The sequence below is a fragment of the Mya arenaria genome, chromosome 7 (assembly GCF_026914265.1).
Source record: "Mya arenaria isolate MELC-2E11 chromosome 7, ASM2691426v1".
Taxonomy (NCBI): domain Eukaryota; kingdom Metazoa; phylum Mollusca; class Bivalvia; order Myida; family Myidae; genus Mya; species Mya arenaria.
In genome coordinates, this window is record NC_069128.1 from 41,412,023 (window position 1) to 41,432,522 (window position 20,500).

The window sequence follows — 20,500 nt, forward strand, 5'->3', positions numbered from 1 at the left end:
GTTATGTCGTGTTTTACGATGAAACTAAAGAAATTACGGTGCATTATAAGATAGCTGGTGTTTGCACTAAACTTCATCGGAAAGGTATTTTATTTCGCATAAATGATTAAAGGAAGCTTAGCACTTAATGCTGACCAATATACAGTACATTTAGAAAATATTTCATTTTTGACGTCGAAATATTGTTGAGCAACGTATCCAACCATTGCACTCAATCTTATTATTTAGCATGCAAACAAACACAATTTTAAAGTTTCATATTATGATTTTATAATTGAAAGTGATATTTTTTATCAACAGGTCTTATTTAAAAAAACAACAACCTCTTTCATTGTTTAAATTCATTCTGTATTATCAGATCCTGTTCATGATCCTAGAAAGTAACCCTGTGATTTTGTTTTTAAAATTTTGAATAATTTAATTAATTCTTATAGGGCTGTTCAATGCAATGAGAACTAGAATATAAAAAAAACGAAAGAACAAAAAGAATATTTAAATGAACTTAAATAATGAATCATAGTAATCGCAAATGCACTACTTCTTATAGATCATGAACAATTATGGAGTAAAAGGTGTGACATATAATACTTTTCAGTATCTGTGTCGTTCAGGACATAGTTTACTCTATGTATCTTACTGTTTTACTGTCACCAGTTCATTAAATATATTGAAACCTGTGCGATTAAATCAACGACTACGAATTGGAGGACTGAAATATTCTACAGTCAGGCGAAACACCTGACTGTCCATAAAATGACAAACCAGCGTTAACGTACAATTTGACCAATTTAAAGACCTCCCGCGGAGAACGCAAAAATTCGCCATTAACGCAGAAGTTACATTAATTATTTCACTATATCGCATTGTATCTTACTAGAAATATCACTGAGAAGCAACTGCTATTAAGGTTACACTATTTGTATAACTGTTTATGATTTCCAATATCAATTCAAACTAATGTCTACATATTTAGGATTTGACTGCAAACACTCTAGAATCTATGGCGTCAATCGTATGGCGACATCTCTGCCGAGCTTATTGTGTGTCACTGATTCGTATCTCGTGAATACGAATAAACGGGTTGAAAACACGTCAAGATTAGTAGTGCAGGAAAGACAGTAAATGATTAAACTAAGGTTACACACTCAATGTTACGTTACGAATATGGACCTCATTTTATACGAGGACAACATAAATACTCAATCTCATGGACGGCGACGTTGAGTTCCGTGAATCGTATATATGGTTGTTATTATACTATAAATACCAATACATGTTGATTAAACGTTGCATTCATGTTCTAGATCGTTTGCGCATTCTTTTGTATGAGTAATTATATTAGAAGTCCATTTATTACGTTAGTTTGTTACCATCCGCAAATTTTCCTACATACACCTTTCATGCTTAATAGTTAATAGTTGATGAGTAGTCATTCAGTACTGCATTTATTAAAAGAGCCTAAGGTAGTATCAATAGGTGTTAAACACATCTAAACTATTACTGTAATGAGCAATATGATATCAATACTTTTGATCGCCGTATTTTAGTAGAACTACATTGCTTTCTTCACCACGCTTCTTCGGTGAGATAACGATTGGCAATGAGTGGGGTATTTTAATTGAACACTCAATTAGTTTTGAAACCAAAACGTTCAAGATTTGTGATTGCCATTTCCGTAATTAGAGATCAGTTTTGTTTATTTCTAAGACAATAAATATTGGAACATAGTTATGATCAATTATTATTTGTCATAATTTAAAGGTTCAAAAGTGCCGTTTTCATTTACGTTAAAGAGATGTTAATACATTTGCCTTCAAAGTAGTTCTTGAACTTGATATTTCCACTCCTTAGTTTTATTTTAAATTTATATTTTAGCTGCTGTTTGTATACTGATTAAACTCCTTATTTTATTGAAAAACATAGTAAAAAAATTACGCTGCTTTAGTTATACTCAATACCTAACTAATTTTACCTATATTGAACTCGACCACAGCTTATAAAAGTGGTATATAATGCTTTCAAAAATGGCGTACCCTGACTACCAATTATAACATGCTTTATATATGTGATGCATATAATTACTGTACATTAAAATGCAATAGCTGCATAACACGTTCATACATGACTCTTAACAAAACGGCATTTAGAACAAATTTCTTTACTTCACAACAAAAAACTCTAATCCTTTCCTGAACATCCTAAGCTGACTCGTAATATACCTATAATATTATTCTTACCTGAAATGCACATAACCATCATACAATGAGATGCCATCCAGGACAACCTTTCCTTCTTTCCCCAAGTTGAACATCACCCCTCTCCTGAACACCGCCTTTAACATTCTACATAGCAGCTCGCCCTCATGGTCGTCCCTCAAGTGTCCCGTGAACGTGCCGCCTTTATACGGTTTTCCCGGGGACGGATGGTGCGTCTGCAAGTAGGGAACACGAACGTTGTATAAGACGTGATTTAATGTACATATACATATACACATGATTGCAACCTAATATTTTGAAATTAGCATGATGTAATCGCGGAATCCAAATTGGTACCTTTATATAAGAACGGAATGTAATGTATACTTTATATAAACTGTGATATAAACATCGTAAATATGATGCTTGTGCTGCTCAGAAATATAGCGAATACTTTTGTTGTGAATTTAGTCAAATATCTACTGCAACAAAGGATTATACATAGATGAGTTTAATAATTCATATTTTCCCTTGTTTATATCGATAAGGTTATGTTTCAATAATTTTACCAAACAAAAATTGATATTCATACCGTGTTAGGTTTAAGGAATGTATACTTACATGCATTATCTAGTATTATGACGAAAGTTTTCTATGTATATGCAAGTAAAACATGACAGTTTAAATCTTCATAATCAGTATAATGTGTTTTATAAACATATTATGAGGAAAGCTAATAGCTATCTAAATGACATTTAATTAATTAATGTTATTGCGACAAGATATCAATATTGGTTAAATTTAAATGGGCGCGAAAGTGAACAGGGTATATTTCCATATTATTTTTTATATTTTGTATGTTTGTCTAACTTTATGTTTTTATGTGTTTTTAATATAATTTAAATAACTACGTTTAAGTTTTTGATTTTTAATGAAAATATATTTTATAATTTTAACGAAGGCAATATCTGTTTTAAATTCAATAAACAGCTACTAACGACAATTATTTGCAACTAAAACACATCATCACGCATGGAACAAAGATTCCTTTCTTCTACGCATATAGTATAATGTTCAATTTAATTGGAATCATGTCATTCATTTAGTTTGAGCATTGAAGTACATGCAAACCTAGCATTCACTCATTGTATCGAGTGGCATTAGAATTGATTAATTATATTCTATGTAAAATACATTAACAACTACTACAACTATTATCAACTATTTTAATGCGGATTTCAACATAATACGTGGCATTTATGTGTTTGGTGAAATTTCCCGTGGCCAAAATAGTCGTATTGCATGTCAAGTTATCAAGGTATAGTTTACCACAAGAGCTTTAAATACATAACAATAAAATATTGGTATTCCTGATGACATCAACAAATATGATGTACGAGGCAAAATCGTATACTTGTGACATAGATTATTCTTAGTGTGTTGTTTCTTCTACTGTCTTCTTAGTGTAATCTTCCACATATTTCTAAATATCTTGATTTATGATTATTCAATCAAAATTAGTTCATTGAAACACATCTATTTCCATTAGGCTTTCAATATAATCATATAATCCATTAAGTATTAATGCTAAAATAATTTTCGGTATACCACAACAACAAACTTGACATACATAGATACTTGTTTGATGATCATAATGATTGTTTTAATTTATAATTCCCCATTTCTTATAAACAAATATTTTCGGAAGGCTCCGACTCCATACTCGACATAAAGCGCTTTAACATTAGCCATTTAAAAAATACGACGTATGATGTTTGCGTGTCATCACATTAAGATAAAGACTATACCTATTTTAGCTTATGATTTAAAACACTTTTCTGTATGTTTAGCCATTGAAATACGTACTTTTGCGTTCAGTGTATTGTATAATGTATTTATTAATGTTTGAATGCACATAATGTTTTAAATGGAAACAAACAAACATTTAAAAACGATATTGCAAACGAAAATGTTTAATGAATTAGAAGAAAATTAGTTTATCATGTTTATAAAGGAATAACCTCCAGGTGGCGCTTTATAAGCACGAGTGGTTCATACACACGACTATTTCGTGCGCATATGGATGTAAAAACAATCCGCATTAGGGAACAGATACGTTCAAATCGATACTATGGATTGTTAAATTTGAAGTCGTACCGGGCAGTATGCAAAAGTCCGTGTTTATTGCCGTGACCGGACAAGGCATGATTCTAATCCATTTACAGAGGGTAAGTCGTATTAAAAATATGTTTGTTGTATTTATTTGAAACGACGCGTAACATGAAGATTCAAATTCAGATTATGCAGTGGAAATATGGGACATGTAGAAATTATGAGTTAATTCAGTTTTATTGTGTTAGAGGAATTGTTCTCCATTTTAAAATCAGTGCTTCTAGTTTTACTAAGAAAGTGGATGTTTAGTTTATAAGATACTATTAAAGAATATTTAGGTGAGTTTTTTTTTTTTTTTTTTTTTTTTTTTGGGGGGGGGGGGCGAGAAACACGTAGGAGAATAATGCAACACAATGAGATCGGGGTTACACGGATCCCGCGGTTCTACCACGTGGCTGTGTACAGATGAGCTGTTTCACCTCATGGCAGCTGTTTTTAGTTGACGTCACTTCCTGTTCAAGTGCCGCGCTCCGATGGTTTTCCCCCGCCTATTGTGATTTTCTGGTGTAATATTACCTGTCAGCGTCAGCCGTAGTTTTTGCCATATAGTCAATACATAAAGATCAGTATTATAAATAAAATTTAATCTTTTCTGAATTGAACGAGAACGATTTGAAGCAATGCTGATTTCTTCTGGATTTTTCGGTTTAGAAGATTTTAAATTCAGAATATTGGCATTAAAGCTGCACTCTTACAGATATACCATATTTACAACTTTTTTTTATTTTTTGTCCTGGAAAGAGCAAATTTTTATATAACTGGTTTCCATCGATTTTCGGAAAAAATGGCCCGTTCTAAGACATAAAATAAAAAAAATTATACGTTGTCAAAACGTTCAATCTGTGAGAGTGCAGCTTTAAACTAAAAACAAATTTCAAAAAATACTTCTTAAATTGATTTTAAGTTGAGTTGTTAACAAACTGAGATTATAAGTAAGAATGTTTTATGTAAGTTTCAGGGATTTGTTCTGTGTTCGCTAATAAATACAAATATTGTTTCTTTACTTGTTTTTGTAATTGACTAAGTACATCTGCCTTAGCTGCCATTATATAATTGCTAGACAGATGAGTTGCCAATCTTAGCTGACACGCTATTATAATATGTTGTCCTTAGACAAAAATGGGATGGGTGGATTGTGTTTAGTTCTGAAACAGTTTGAATGCATCTAATCTTTTCTTAGGATATGTCAATTCATTGGCTGTAAATGTAATTGATTGGTTTGTTTTGACAACAGTGATCTTTTTAACACACCTTGTGGAAACAATTCTGGAGTATTTGGTTTAGAAGATTTAAAAATTCAGAATGTTGGAATTAAAATTAGTATTTTAAAGAATATCAATTTAATAATATCATAGAAGTCGAGTTGGTAATAAACTGTGAGATAAGTAAAACTGTTGTGTGTAAGATTCAGTGATTTGCCCTGTATTTGCTTATAAATACAGATATTGTACTTTTTATAATTGAACATTTGGCTCGGCTGCCATTATAATTGCTAGACAGATGAGTTGCCTGTCTAGGATGACTTGCCATCATTAAATGTGTTCCTTAGAAAAAATGGGTATTGTGGATTGTATTTAGTTCTGTAAAAATTTGAATGTCTTATAATATTGTAAAAATGTGGTTTGAAAGATTGTTGTACACATTTATGATACGCTTAATGTTACTGCACTATAGAATGTTTGCATTATTAAGGAAGATAATCTGAAGATCATATGAGCGGCATCGCTGATTCACGGCGGAAAAGCCAGAGATCAATAAGTAATACTTAGATGATATAAAGTCAATTTTCAATGATTAAGAAGAAGCGGGGTGTGTTTCAACCTCATTGGTTGACTTATTGTCAATGATGCAGGGAGTGTGTATTGAATGAGTGACAGAAGGTGGACTTTAAAACACGCGCGAAAGTTAAAATTCTTAATAGTTAAGCGTTACACTTAATGATTGCTTATCAACAGTTTTCTTTGATGAAAATCAAGGCTATATTCTAACCATTGTATACGCTGGCTTCACCAGTTAGTCAGTTACAGTACTAGTACATATTCAAATAGTGTTATAAAATTATAAAACTCGGCTTTGATGATTGATGGCGGACTCGCCATAGATAAAACACATCGTACAATGAACACTGTGCAATCACAAGTGCTAGTTTATATCTTAATATTGTTATGAATTGAAGTTTTAACAGGCTGATCCATAGCGGAATCGCCAATGATGAATCGTTAAAGTTTACGCTTACGTGTCCAGTACTAGTTCAAATGTAAAATTGTTGTATTATTGACTCATACGAATGTAAAAATTCTAAGTCATTATCCATGAGTGTTATCCGAATGGATTCATGTGAATACGTTATAAATGATGTTCTTTGTAGAGACATTTTTGTGTATACGTTTATTATTGCAGTCTCACAGTGACCAGACAACAGACCGAAGGATTGGCGGTAGAAGTGGATCTTCTCCCGGACCTACTACAGAAGTGGGTGGCCATCAATACTGAAGTAGTTCTTTCAGTTGGTTCTAACTTGCAGTTTAGGAAGAAGGGATATCGTGCCTGCTAAAGTTTTTACTTTTACAATATATATTTATTTCCGTTGATTAGAAGTGCTAAAAGGGCAAATGTTTAGTGACTTTGCTGGTTTTCTCTGCCCTGGCTTTAGTACAGAAGTTTTGAATGTTATGTAATTGCTACAAATTTATAAAACAAAAACAATGTTTACACACCTTTCGATTATTATCATAGCTAGAACTTCCAGGTTGTGTCAAGTTTTATTAACGATTCTTTGATCTAAAATGAAGGATGAGTGTATCCAAATTCATATTGTCTATATATGATTATATATAAGTGTTTGCCTTACATTGTCAGCCAATCAGGGGGCTTGATTTTTAAAATGTTCGTTTGTTAAATGTGAGAAATCGCTACTTATTCCTGAAGACGACTTTCAGGATAAAGTAAATTGCTTTAACTGCGCATGCGCATATAGCCACTCCTACTGTTTGTATATGCAAAGGTGGATTTTCAGTGCCAACGCTGATTCAAGTGACGTCACACGCGCACTGCTTAATTTTAAAGCTGATGCAATTTGGGATGGGCTAACACTAAGTCGATTAGAATTAATTAAGTAATCCGCTTCCATAGGTTACTTATTTGCGAAGAAATTACTTAAAAAACTCTAACCTATACATATATACAGTACGAGTTTTTTCTTCATATCTCACTAATAAATACAGATTTATAAATAGAAAATATATATTCCGAAAGATAAACATTAGATTATTATCACGGCCTTTCTAATTACAATGTATCGGCTAGTGGGCTTACTCGCAATGCTCGTGCGCGGTGCGCTTACAAACCGGAAGAAGACACTTTCAATAACTCTGTTGGGTGTAGAGTCGTATAAGCTGTTTATTGATATCTTTGTCGAGCATGTGAGGTCAATTTATTTATCATTCAATATATTCTAATGTTGTGTCTAATGTTATTTTTAAACTTATCGACATATGCTTTAAAATAAAACGACACATTTAGATGCGGCATTTTAACAACAAACATTTCTAATTTTCGTCATTTCAGTGTTAGATCGTATTTTATTTCACAAGTTTCATAGAAAAGCATATTTTCACGTGTATAATAAAAAACACTTTCACTGAACAAAATCTGTTTGTAATACTGTTATGCGCATTTTTGTAGTTTTATTTATATTATATTTACATTTATAAACACCTCGTTATCGATTAATCGTTTGCTACACCCGAGGGACGTCCCCAACGCAAACCTTCGATCGCTAATGACGTAGACTGTCATTCCTTCATTAACATTCATTTAACCACTTTTAATGCATGTACAATACTATTTAGAAATGTTTATGCACGAATAAAAAAGATCATGGACCCGTTAACAACATAACAGAGGTCACTATTTACTGAAGAAATATTTGAACGGTTAAACGAGGAAACCAATCATCAGTGGTTTAACATTAGATTAAAAGCCGATCTACCAGTTGTATAGTTCGTTTTATGATAGAACGTCGGTATATGATACGTGAATATCAAAGTACAGTCATTTTCTGAGAATATTCTTCATCGTTTGTACACGGGTCGTTTCCGAGATGGGATGAAGACCACGCTTCATTGTTAACATGACGTGTGGAGGCTATTTAAAAGTATTAAATAATGCAACACAATGAGATCGGGGTTACACGGATCCCGCGGTTCTACCACGTGGCTGTGTACAGATGAGCTGTTTCACCTCATGGCAGCTGTTTTTAGTTGACGTCACTTCCTGTTCAAGTGCCGCGCTCCGATGGTTTTCCCCCGCCTATTGTGATTTTCTGGTGTAATATTACCTGTCAGCGTCAGCCGTAGTTTTTGCCATATAGTCAATACATAAAGATCAGTATTATAAATAAAATTTAATCTTTTCTGAATTGAACGAGAACGATTTGAAGCAATGCTGATTTCTTCTGGATTTTTCGGTTTAGAAGATTTTAAATTCAGAATATTGGCATTAAAGCTGCACTCTTACAGATATACCATATTTACAACTTTTTTTATTTTTTGTCCTGGAAAGAGCAAATTTTTATATAACTGGTTTCCATCGATTTTCGGAAAAAATGGCCCGTTCTAAGACATAAAATAAAAAAAATTATACGTTGTCAAAACGTTCAATCTGTGAGAGTGCAGCTTTAAACTAAAAACAAATTTCAAAAAATACTTCTTAAATTGATTTTAAGTTGAGTTGTTAACAAACTGAGATTATAAGTAAGAATGTTTTATGTAAGTTTCAGGGATTTGTTCTGTGTTCGCTAATAAATACAAATATTGTTTCTTTACTTGTTTTTGTAATTGACTAAGTACATCTGCCTTAGCTGCCATTATATAATTGCTAGACAGATGAGTTGCCAATCTTAGCTGACACGCTATTATAATATGTTGTCCTTAGACAAAAATGGGATGGGTGGATTGTGTTTAGTTCTGAAACAGTTTGAATGCATCTAATCTTTTCTTAGGATATGTCAATTCATTGGCTGTAAATGTAATTGATTGGTTTGTTTTGACAACAGTGATCTTTTTAACACACCTTGTGGAAACAATTCTGGAGTATTTGGTTTAGAAGATTTAAAAATTCAGAATGTTGGAATTAAAATTAGTATTTTAAAGAATATCAATTTAATAATATCATAGAAGTCGAGTTGGTAATAAACTGTGAGATAAGTAAAACTGTTGTGTGTAAGATTCAGTGATTTGCCCTGTATTTGCTTATAAATACAGATATTGTACTTTTTATAATTGAACATTTGGCTCGGCTGCCATTATAATTGCTAGACAGATGAGTTGCCTATCTAGGATGACTTGCCATCATTAAATGTGTTCCTTAGAAAAAATGGGTATTGTGGATTGTATTTAGTTCTGTAAAAATTTGAATGTCTTATAATATTGTAAAAATGTGGTTTGAAAGATTGTTGTACACATTTATGATACGCTTAATGTTACTGCACTATAGAATGTTTGCATTATTAAGGAAGATAATCTGAAGATCATATGAGCGGCATCGCTGATTCACGGCGGAAAAGCCAGAGATCAATAAGTAATACTTAGATGATATAAAGTCAATTTTCAATGATTAAGAAGAAGCGGGGTGTGTTTCAACCTCATTGGTTGACTTATTGTCAATGATGCAGGGAGTGTGTATTGAATGAGTGACAGAAGGTGGACTTTTAAACACGCGCGAAAGTTAAAATTCTTAATAGTTAAGCGTTACACTTAATGATTGCTTATCAACAGTTTTCTTTGATGAAAATCAAGGCTATATTCTAACCATTGTATACGCTGGCTTCACCAGTTAGTCAGTTACAGTACTAGTACATATTCAAATAGTGTTATAAAATTATAAAACTCGGCTTTGATGATTGATGGCGGACTCGCCATAGATAAAACACATCGTACAATGAACACTGTGCAATCACAAGTGCTAGTTTATATCTTAATATTGTTATGAATTGAAGTTTTAACAGGCTGATCCATAGCGGAATCGCCAATGATGAATCGTTAAAGTTTACGCTTACGTGTCCAGTACTAGTTCAAATGTAAAATTGTTGTATTATTGACTCATACGAATGTAAAAATTCTAAGTCATTATCCATGAGTGTTATCCGAATGGATTCATGTGAATACGTTATAAATGATGTTCTTTGTAGAGACATTTTTGTGTATACGTTTATTATTGCAGTCTCACAGTGACCAGACAACAGACCGAAGGATTGGCGGTAGAAGTGGATCTTCTCCCGGACCTACTACAGAAGTGGGTGGTCATTAATACTGAAGTAGTTCTTTCAGTTGGTTCTAACTTGCAGTTTAGGAAGAAGGGATATCGTGCCTGCTAAAGTTTTTACTTTTACAATATATATTTATTTCCGTTGATTAGAAGTGCTAAAAGGGCAAATGTTTAGTGACTTTGCTGGTTTTCTCTGCCCTGGCTTTAGTACAGAAGTTTTGAATGTTATGTAATTGCTACAAATTTATAAAACAAAAACAATGTTTACACACCTTTCGATTATTATCATAGCTAGAACTTCCAGGTTGTGTCAAGTTTTATTAACGATTCTTTGATCTAAAATGAAGGATGAGTGTATCCAAATTCATATTGTCTATATATGATTATATATAAGTGTTTGCCTTACATTGTCAGCCAATCAGGGGGCTTGATTTTTAAAATGTTCGTTTGTTAAATGTGAGAAATCGCTACTTATTCCTGAAGACGACTTTCAGGATAAAGTAAATTGCTTTAACTGCGCATGCGCATATAGCCACTCCTACTGTTTGTATATGCAAAGGTGGATTTTCAGTGCCAACGCTGATTCAAGTGACGTCACACGCGCACTGCTTAATTTTAAAGCTGATGCAATTTGGGATGGGCTAACACTAAGTCGATTAGAATTAATTAAGTAATCCGCTTCCATAGGTTACTTATTTGCGAAGAAATTACTTAAAAAACTCTAACCTATACATATATACAGTACGAGTTTTTTCTTCATATCTCACTAATAAATACAGATTTATAAATAGAAAATATATATTCCGAAAGATAAACATTAGATTATTATCACGGCCTTTCTAATTACAATGTATCGGCTAGTGGGCTTACTCGCAATGCTCGTGCGCGGTGCGCTTACAAACCGGAAGAAGACACTTTCAATAACTCTGTTGGGTGTAGAGTCGTATAAGCTGTTTATTGATATCTTTGTCGAGCATGTGAGGTCAATTTATTTATCATTCAATATATTCTAATGTTGTGTCTAATGTTATTTTTAAACTTATCGACATATGCTTTAAAATAAAACGACACATTTAGATGCGGCATTTTAACAACAAACATTTCTAATTTTCGTCATTTCAGTGTTAGATCGTATTTTATTTCACAAGTTTCATAGAAAAGCATATTTTCACGTGTATAATAAAAAACACTTTCACTGAACAAAATCTGTTTGTAATACTGTTATGCGCATTTTTGTAGTTTTATTTATATTATATTTACGTTTATAAACACATCGTTATCGATTAATCGTTTGCTACACCCGAGGGACGTCCCCAACGCAAACCTTCGATCGCTAATGACGTAGACTGTCATTCCTTCATTAACATTCATTTAACCACTTTTAATGCATGTACAATACTATTTAGAAATGTTTATGCACGAATAAAAAAGATCATGGACCCGTTAACAACATAACAGTGGTCACTATTTACTGAAGAAATATTTGAACGGTTAAACGAGGAAACCAATCATCAGTGGTTTAACATTAGATTAAAAGCCGATCTACCAGTTGTATAGTTCGTTTTATGATAGAACGTCGGTATATGATACGTGAATATCAAAGTACAGTCATTTTCTGAGAATATTCTTCATCGTTTGTACACGGGTCGTTTCCGAGATGGGATGAAGACCACGCTTCATTGTTAACATGACGTGTGGAGGCTATTTAAAAGTATTAAATAATGCAACACAATGAGATCGGGGTTACACGGATCCCGCGGTTCTACCACGTGGCTGTGTACAGATGAGCTGTTTCACCTCATGGCAGCTGTTTTTAGTTGACGTCACTTCCTGTTCAAGTGCCGCGCTCCGATGGTTTTCCCCCGCCTATTGTGATTTTCTGGTGTAATATTACCTGTCAGCGTCAGCCGTAGTTTTTGCCATATAGTCAATACATAAAGATCAGTATTATAAATAAAATTTAATCTTTTCTGAATTGAACGAGAACGATTTGAAGCAATGCTGATTTCTTCTGGATTTTTCGGTTTAGAAGATTTTAAATTCAGAATATTGGCATTAAAGCTGCACTCTTACAGATATACCATATTTACAACTTTTTTTATTTTTTGTCCTGGAAAGAGCAAATTTTTATATAACTGGTTTCCATCGATTTTCGGAAAAAATGGCCCGTTCTAAGACATAAAATAAAAAAAATTATACGTTGTCAAAACGTTCAATCTGTGAGAGTGCAGCTTTAAACTAAAAACAAATTTCAAAAAATACTTCTTAAATTGATTTTAAGTTGAGTTGTTAACAAACTGAGATTATAAGTAAGAATGTTTTATGTAAGTTTCAGGGATTTGTTCTGTGTTCGCTAATAAATACAAATATTGTTTCTTTACTTGTTTTTGTAATTGACTAAGTACATCTGCCTTAGCTGCCATTATATAATTGCTAGACAGATGAGTTGCCAATCTTAGCTGACACGCTATTATAATATGTTGTCCTTAGACAAAAATGGGATGGGTGGATTGTGTTTAGTTCTGAAACAGTTTGAATGCATCTAATCTTTTCTTAGGATATGTCAATTCATTGGCTGTAAATGTAATTGATTGGTTTGTTTTGACAACAGTGATCTTTTTAACACACCTTGTGGAAACAATTCTGGAGTATTTGGTTTAGAAGATTTAAAAATTCAGAATGTTGGAATTAAAATTAGTATTTTAAAGAATATCAATTTAATAATATCATAGAAGTCGAGTTGGTAATAAACTGTGAGATAAGTAAAACTGTTGTGTGTAAGATTCAGTGATTTGCCCTGTATTTGCTTATAAATACAGATATTGTACTTTTTATAATTGAACATTTGGCTCGGCTGCCATTATAATTGCTAGACAGATGAGTTGCCTGTCTAGGATGACTTGCCATCATTAAATGTGTTCCTTAGAAAAAATGGGTATTGTGGATTGTATTTAGTTCTGTAAAAATTTGAATGTCTTATAATATTGTAAAAATGTGGTTTGAAAGATTGTTGTACACATTTATGATACGCTTAATGTTACTGCACTATAGAATGTTTGCATTATTAAGGAAGATAATCTGAAGATCATATGAGCGGCATCGCTGATTCACGGCGGAAAAGCCAGAGATCAATAAGTAATACTTAGATGATATAAAGTCAATTTTCAATGATTAAGAAGAAGCGGGGTGTGTTTCAACCTCATTGGTTGACTTATTGTCAATGATGCAGGGAGTGTGTATTGAATGAGTGACAGAAGGTGGACTTTTAAACACGCGCGAAAGTTAAAATTCTTAATAGTTAAGCGTTACACTTAATGATTGCTTATCAACAGTTTTCTTTGATGAAAATCAAGGCTATATTCTAACCATTGTATACGCTGGCTTCACCAGTTAGTCAGTTACAGTACTAGTACATATTCAAATAGTGTTATAAAATTATAAAACTCGGCTTTGATGATTGATGGCGGACTCGCCATAGATAAAACACATCGTACAATGAACACTGTGCAATCACAAGTGCTAGTTTATATCTTAATATTGTTATGAATTGAAGTTTTAACAGGCTGATCCATAGCGGAATCGCCAATGATGAATCGTTAAAGTTTACGCTTACGTGTCCAGTACTAGTTCAAATGTAAAATTGTTGTATTATTGACTCATACGAATGTAAAAATTCTAAGTCATTATCCATGAGTGTTATCCGAATGGATTCATGTGAATACGTTATAAATGATGTTCTTTGTAGAGACATTTTTGTGTATACGTTTATTATTGCAGTCTCACAGTGACCAGACAACAGACCGAAGGATTGGCGGTAGAAGTGGATCTTCTCCCGGACCTACTACAGAAGTGGGTGGTCATTAATACTGAAGTAGTTCTTTCAGTTGGTTCTAACTTGCAGTTTAGGAAGAAGGGATATCGTGCCTGCTAAAGTTTTTACTTTTACAATATATATTTATTTCCGTTGATTAGAAGTGCTAAAAGGGCAAATGTTTAGTGACTTTGCTGGTTTTCTCTGCCCTGGCTTTAGTACAGAAGTTTTGAATGTTATGTAATTGCTACAAATTTATAAAACAAAAACAATGTTTACACACCTTTCGATTATTATCATAGCTAGAACTTCCAGGTTGTGTCAAGTTTTATTAACGATTCTTTGATCTAAAATGAAGGATGAGTGTATCCAAATTCATATTGTCTATATATGATTATATATAAGTGTTTGCCTTACATTGTCAGCCAATCAGGGGGCTTGATTTTTAAAATGTTCGTTTGTTAAATGTGAGAAATCGCTACTTATTCCTGAAGACGACTTTCAGGATAAAGTAAATTGCTTTAACTGCGCATGCGCATATAGCCACTCCTACTGTTTGTATATGCAAAGGTGGATTTTCAGTGCCAACGCTGATTCAAGTGACGTCACACGCGCACTGCTTAATTTTAAAGCTGATGCAATTTGGGATGGGCTAACACTAAGTCGATTAGAATTAATTAAGTAATCCGCTTCCATAGGTTACTTATTTGCGAAGAAATTACTTAAAAAACTCTAACCTATACATATATACAGTACGAGTTTTTTCTTCATATCTCACTAATAAATACAGATTTATAAATAGAAAATATATATTCCGAAAGATAAACATTAGATTATTATCACGGCCTTTCTAATTACAATGTATCGGCTAGTGGGCTTACTCGCAATGCTCGTGCGCGGTGCGCTTACAAACCGGAAGAAGACACTTTCAATAACTCTGTTGGGTGTAGAGTCGTATAAGCTGTTTATTGATATCTTTGTCGAGCATGTGAGGTCAATTTATTTATCATTCAATATATTCTAATGTTGTGTCTAATGTTATTTTTAAACTTATCGACATATGCTTTAAAATAAAACGACACATTTAGATGCGGCATTTTAACAACAAACATTTCTAATTTTCGTCATTTCAGTGTTAGATCGTATTTTATTTCACAAGTTTCATAGAAAAGCATATTTTCACGTGTATAATAAAAAACACTTTCACTGAACAAAATCTGTTTGTAATACTGTAATGCGCATTTTTGTAGTTTTATTTATATTATATTTACATTTATAAACACCTCGTTATCGATTAATCGTTTGCTACACCCGAGGGACGTCCCCAACGCAAACCTTCGATCGCTAATGACGTAGACTGTCATTCCTTCATTAACATTCATTTAACCACTTTTAATGCATGTACAATACTATTTAGAAATGTTTATGCACGAATAAAAAAGATCATGGACCCGTTAACAACATAACAGAGGTCACTATTTACTGAAGAAATATTTGAACGGTTAAACGAGGAAACCAATCATCAGTGGTTTAACATTAGATTAAAAGCCGATCTACCAGTTGTATAGTTCGTTTTATGATAGAACGTCGGTATATGATACGTGAATATCAAAGTACAGTCATTTTCTGAGAATATTCTTCATCGTTTGTACACGGGTCGTTTCCGAGATGGGGTGAAGACCACGCTTCATTGTTAACATGACGTGTGGAGGCTATTTAAAAGTATTAGTTGATTGTTTTGTTAATTTCCCCTGAAGTTCGTTTAACAAGTTAAATAAGTCAAATAGTTTGGAAACAGTGTAAAAACGTACTAACGCATCGAATTTATATTCGAACAAAAACAATTTTCGTCCAATGTTTTGTTCAGAAACAAATATTCAAAGATTCAGCTACAAGAAAACGTTTGAAAATGGGATTGCCATTTTCCTTATCCCCGGTAAGTTTATTTCTAAAACATCTTATTTAAATGTTTGTGATCGTTTTTAAAATTAAATTAAATTTTTGCAAACTTAAAGTGTTAAAAATAAATATATATTAAACGGAAGCAGCTACAACTGATTTAAAAAGCAGTTTTTATAGTTGTTTTTTTCCACTCGATATAATCGATATTATACATATAATACAACCAGGAATGCATATATATACACGATTTGTTTTTATAAACCTAGCTGTGCATATCAGAAACTAAATTAGTAGCATTGTACTAATGCTATTCCTTTTCTTATTCATATCACTTTTTCTCATGTCTGGATTTTATGGTAGGAATGGTTTTAATGTACATACTGTGATAAGTGTTATTGATTTGACCTCTGAACATCATTAAATTTCCATATGGCATACAAGCTTTTCGGACACGTCTTTTCAAAACATACCTCTCTATAGGGCAGGTCAAAGGTTATAATGGTATATGAGTGTGTTTATTTTAATTTAATTTTATTTGTGTAGGAATTAAATCTAGAAAACGTTAAAATCATGTGGTGCAAGCAGTTATCATACAATTTAATGTGTTGCAGACACAGTTCGTTCAACGTGTGCTTTAGGCGAGAGGTATACATACTTGCTATAAGCTATCTCCTCAATCCTTAATTATTATGTATGTAATGTATGTATTTGCTAAATGTACTTAATGATAATGAGCTAGATTGTTTATGTTGTTACATTTATAAAGTTACATTTCAATCATGTTACCAAATCAAATATGATATGCTTGCCTTGTTAAGTTTTAGGGATGTACACTTTCATGCATTATGAAATATTATGACGAACTTTTCTATGTATTTGCAAGTACAATCTGACAATATCAATTTTCGCAATCAGTAATATGTGTTTTTAAAGAATTAATGTGGAAAAGCAAACAACTATCTGAATGCATTTAATTAATTAGTGTTATGGCTGAAACATATCATTTACTGGTTATATTTAATATGGATGCATAAAGTTAACGCATGGAACAAATATTAATTTTTTTCTACGCCTATATCCAAATGTTCAGTTGAATAGGAATCATGTCATTTATTTAGTTGCACTCCTGTGCATCGTAGAACATGCAAACCTAGTATGGCATTTCGAGTAGCATTACAATTGGTTTATTCTATTCTATGTGTAAAAAGACATTAATGCTATCAATTATCCTTATGCGGATATCAACATGATATGTGACCTTTTTATGCATGCCAATTTTCCCGTGGCAAAAAAAGTCGTATTGCATGTCAAATTGTCAATGTATATTTCATCCAAGAGCTTAAAATGTATATTATTATTATATTGGCATGCATGATGACATCAACGAAAATGGCGTACTATGCAAAATCGTATACTGATGACATAGATTATTCTTAGTGTTTTTGTCTTCTAGTTTTTTCTTAGTGTAATCGTCCACATTTTTTTCTAAATATTTTGTTATATGACAATTTAAGAAGAATTGGTTAATTGTAACACATCTATTACATTTATGCTCTCAATATTATCCATTTATTATCAATTCTAATTTTCTGTACACAACAATTCACTTAACATAGAAATTCGTTTAAGGATCATAATGATTGTTGTTAACCATAATTCACCTTTTCTTACAAAAATATATTTTCGGAGGGCTCAGGCGCCATTGAGCTTTATCTGACACACAACCTTTAAAGCTTTTGTAAACCATTTTGAAAATACAATACGATGTATTTTGTATGTGTGTCAGCACAATTAGATAAAGACTATACAAGCTTATGATTTAAAACACTTTCTTTATGTTTAGCCATTAAAATACGTAATTTAAATCTTTAAAACGTTTTTAATGTATCAAAGAATATATAGGTGTCTTTTTTATATTGTTTTGAGAAAAACACGTAGGAGAACGATGCAAAACAATGACGGGTATCTACTTATGGCAGCGGTTCTTCGCTGAGGTCACTTCCTGTTCAAGTGCCGGGCTCAAATGGTTTCTCGCCTATTGTGGTTTTCTGTTATAATATTACCTGTTAGCGTCAGCCGTAGCTGTGGCCATATAGTAAACATATAAAGAGAAGTATTATAAATGGAATTTAATATTCACTGATTGAACGAGAAAGATCTGAAGCAATACTAAATAATTCTGGATTTTTTTATTTAGAATATTTAAAATTTAGAATGTTGGCATTAAAATATGTATTTTAAAGAATACTAATTTAATTATTTCCTAAGTTGAGTTGTTAAGAAACCGAGAGATAAGTAAGAATTTTTTGTGTAATCAGTATTCTAAAGAATATTAATTTAATATAATTAAATATTTGGCTAATAATTGCTAGACAGATGAGTTGCCTGTCTTGAATGACAAGCCATTATAATATGTTTTCCTTAGAAAAAGCTGGGAATTGTGGAGTGTGTTTAGTTTAAATGTGATGGCATCTGATCATTTCTAATGATATTGTAAATATGTGTTATTGAAAGATTGTTGTACATACTTATTATATGCTTAGTGTTACTGCACTATAGAATGATCGCATTATTAAGAAAGATAATCTGAAGATCATATGAGTGGCACCGCTGATTCACGGCGGAAACGCCAGAGATGAATATGAAATACTTAGATGATATGAAGTAAATTCTCAATGATAAAGAAGGGGGGATCGAGTTTCAACCTCACTTTTTGACACATTGTCAATGTTGCAGAAAGTGTGTTTTGAATGATAGAAGAAGGCGGACCTTTAAACACGCGCGAATGTTTTGAAATTCTAAATTGTTAAGCTTAGCACGAAATTATTGCTTATCAGAAGTTTCGTAGGCTGTATTCTCATCATAGTATACGGTGGCTTTACCAGTTACGGTTTTAGTAAATATGTAAATATTGTAATAAAGTTATTCGATTCGGCATTGATGATTCATGGCGGAATCGGCATAGATAAATCATATTTATATGTATATACAAAGTTATAAAACGAAAGCAATGTTTACATATATTGAGACATTTCGATGATTATCATAGGTAGAACTTACAGGTTGTGTCAAGATTTACTAACGATTCATTGATCTAAAATGAAGGATGAGTGTATCCAAATTGATAATGTCTCTACATGATTTTTTATTAGTCTTTGCCCTACATTGTCAGACAATCAGGGGCGCTAGATTTTTTAAATGTTTCGTTTCTTATTTGTGAAGACGACCCTTTAGGATTAAATTAATTGCTATAACTGCGCATGCGCATATAGCTACACCTAATGTTTGCATATGCAAAAGCGCATTTTCAGAGTCGCTAATTTAAATAACATCACAATATAATGAATTGATTGACAAGTCTTTTAAACAGGCGCATATAATGAATTGATTGACAAGTCTTTTAAACAAGCGCACGGTTTAATCTTATGGCTAATGCTATTTGGGGGGGGGGGGGGGCTAACGCTAGAATTTATTAAATAATTTCTTCGTGAATAAGAAACTACGGTCGCTTCACTGCACTCCACTCCGCTTCCTTAGGTTACTTGTTCGCGAAAAAAATTACTTCAAAAACTCTCACCTATACAGGGTGAACTACGAGTTTTTTGTTCAAAAGTGTCCTCGTACAGACGTCAGAAGCCGAAGACACTCTTTTAATAGCTCTGTTGGGGGATTATTCGTATAAGGTGTTTATTGATATCTTATACGAACATGTGAGATGAATTTATTATGACACTTGCTCCTCATATTCACGATATTCAGAAATATAGTGATCATTTATAAAGATCTGCTGGTGAAACGTCTATTGTCAACGATGGAGTACAGGACAGAATGTCGAAAATCATGGATTTTGTTTATAAGTGAATCTAGCAAAATCGACATGTGTAAAGTTTTCTTTAAACTTTGTCTTCGATATTAAGTTTGCAAAAAGAAGTTTAAAATGTCATTACCAGTCAACATTGGGTAAATATGAAACCGTCCATCATATTAAAAATAATCGATTATCTATCGGAGGTTATAGAATGTTATTCAGGGAAATACGTTTGAGTAAAACGAATTAGAAGAAAGCTAATTTTCCTTGTTTATAATGGAATAACCGACATGTGGCGTTTTATAAGCACGAGTGATTCATACAAACGAGTATTTCTTGCGCATA

At 32.5% G+C, this 20,500-nt stretch overlaps 1 protein-coding gene across 2 annotated transcripts in view; it reads right to left on the bottom strand.

The window, feature by feature from the left end:
* Positions 1–20,500, bottom strand: part of LOC128240187 (uncharacterized) — a 41,649-nt gene that overhangs the window by 9,251 nt on the left and 11,898 nt on the right. For both annotated transcript variants that reach the window (XM_052956709.1, XM_052956708.1), the window contains one exon: positions 2,238–2,431. The gene's annotated coding sequence lies outside the window, so the exon portion shown is untranslated. The remainder of the gene's footprint in view (positions 1–2,237; positions 2,432–20,500) is intronic.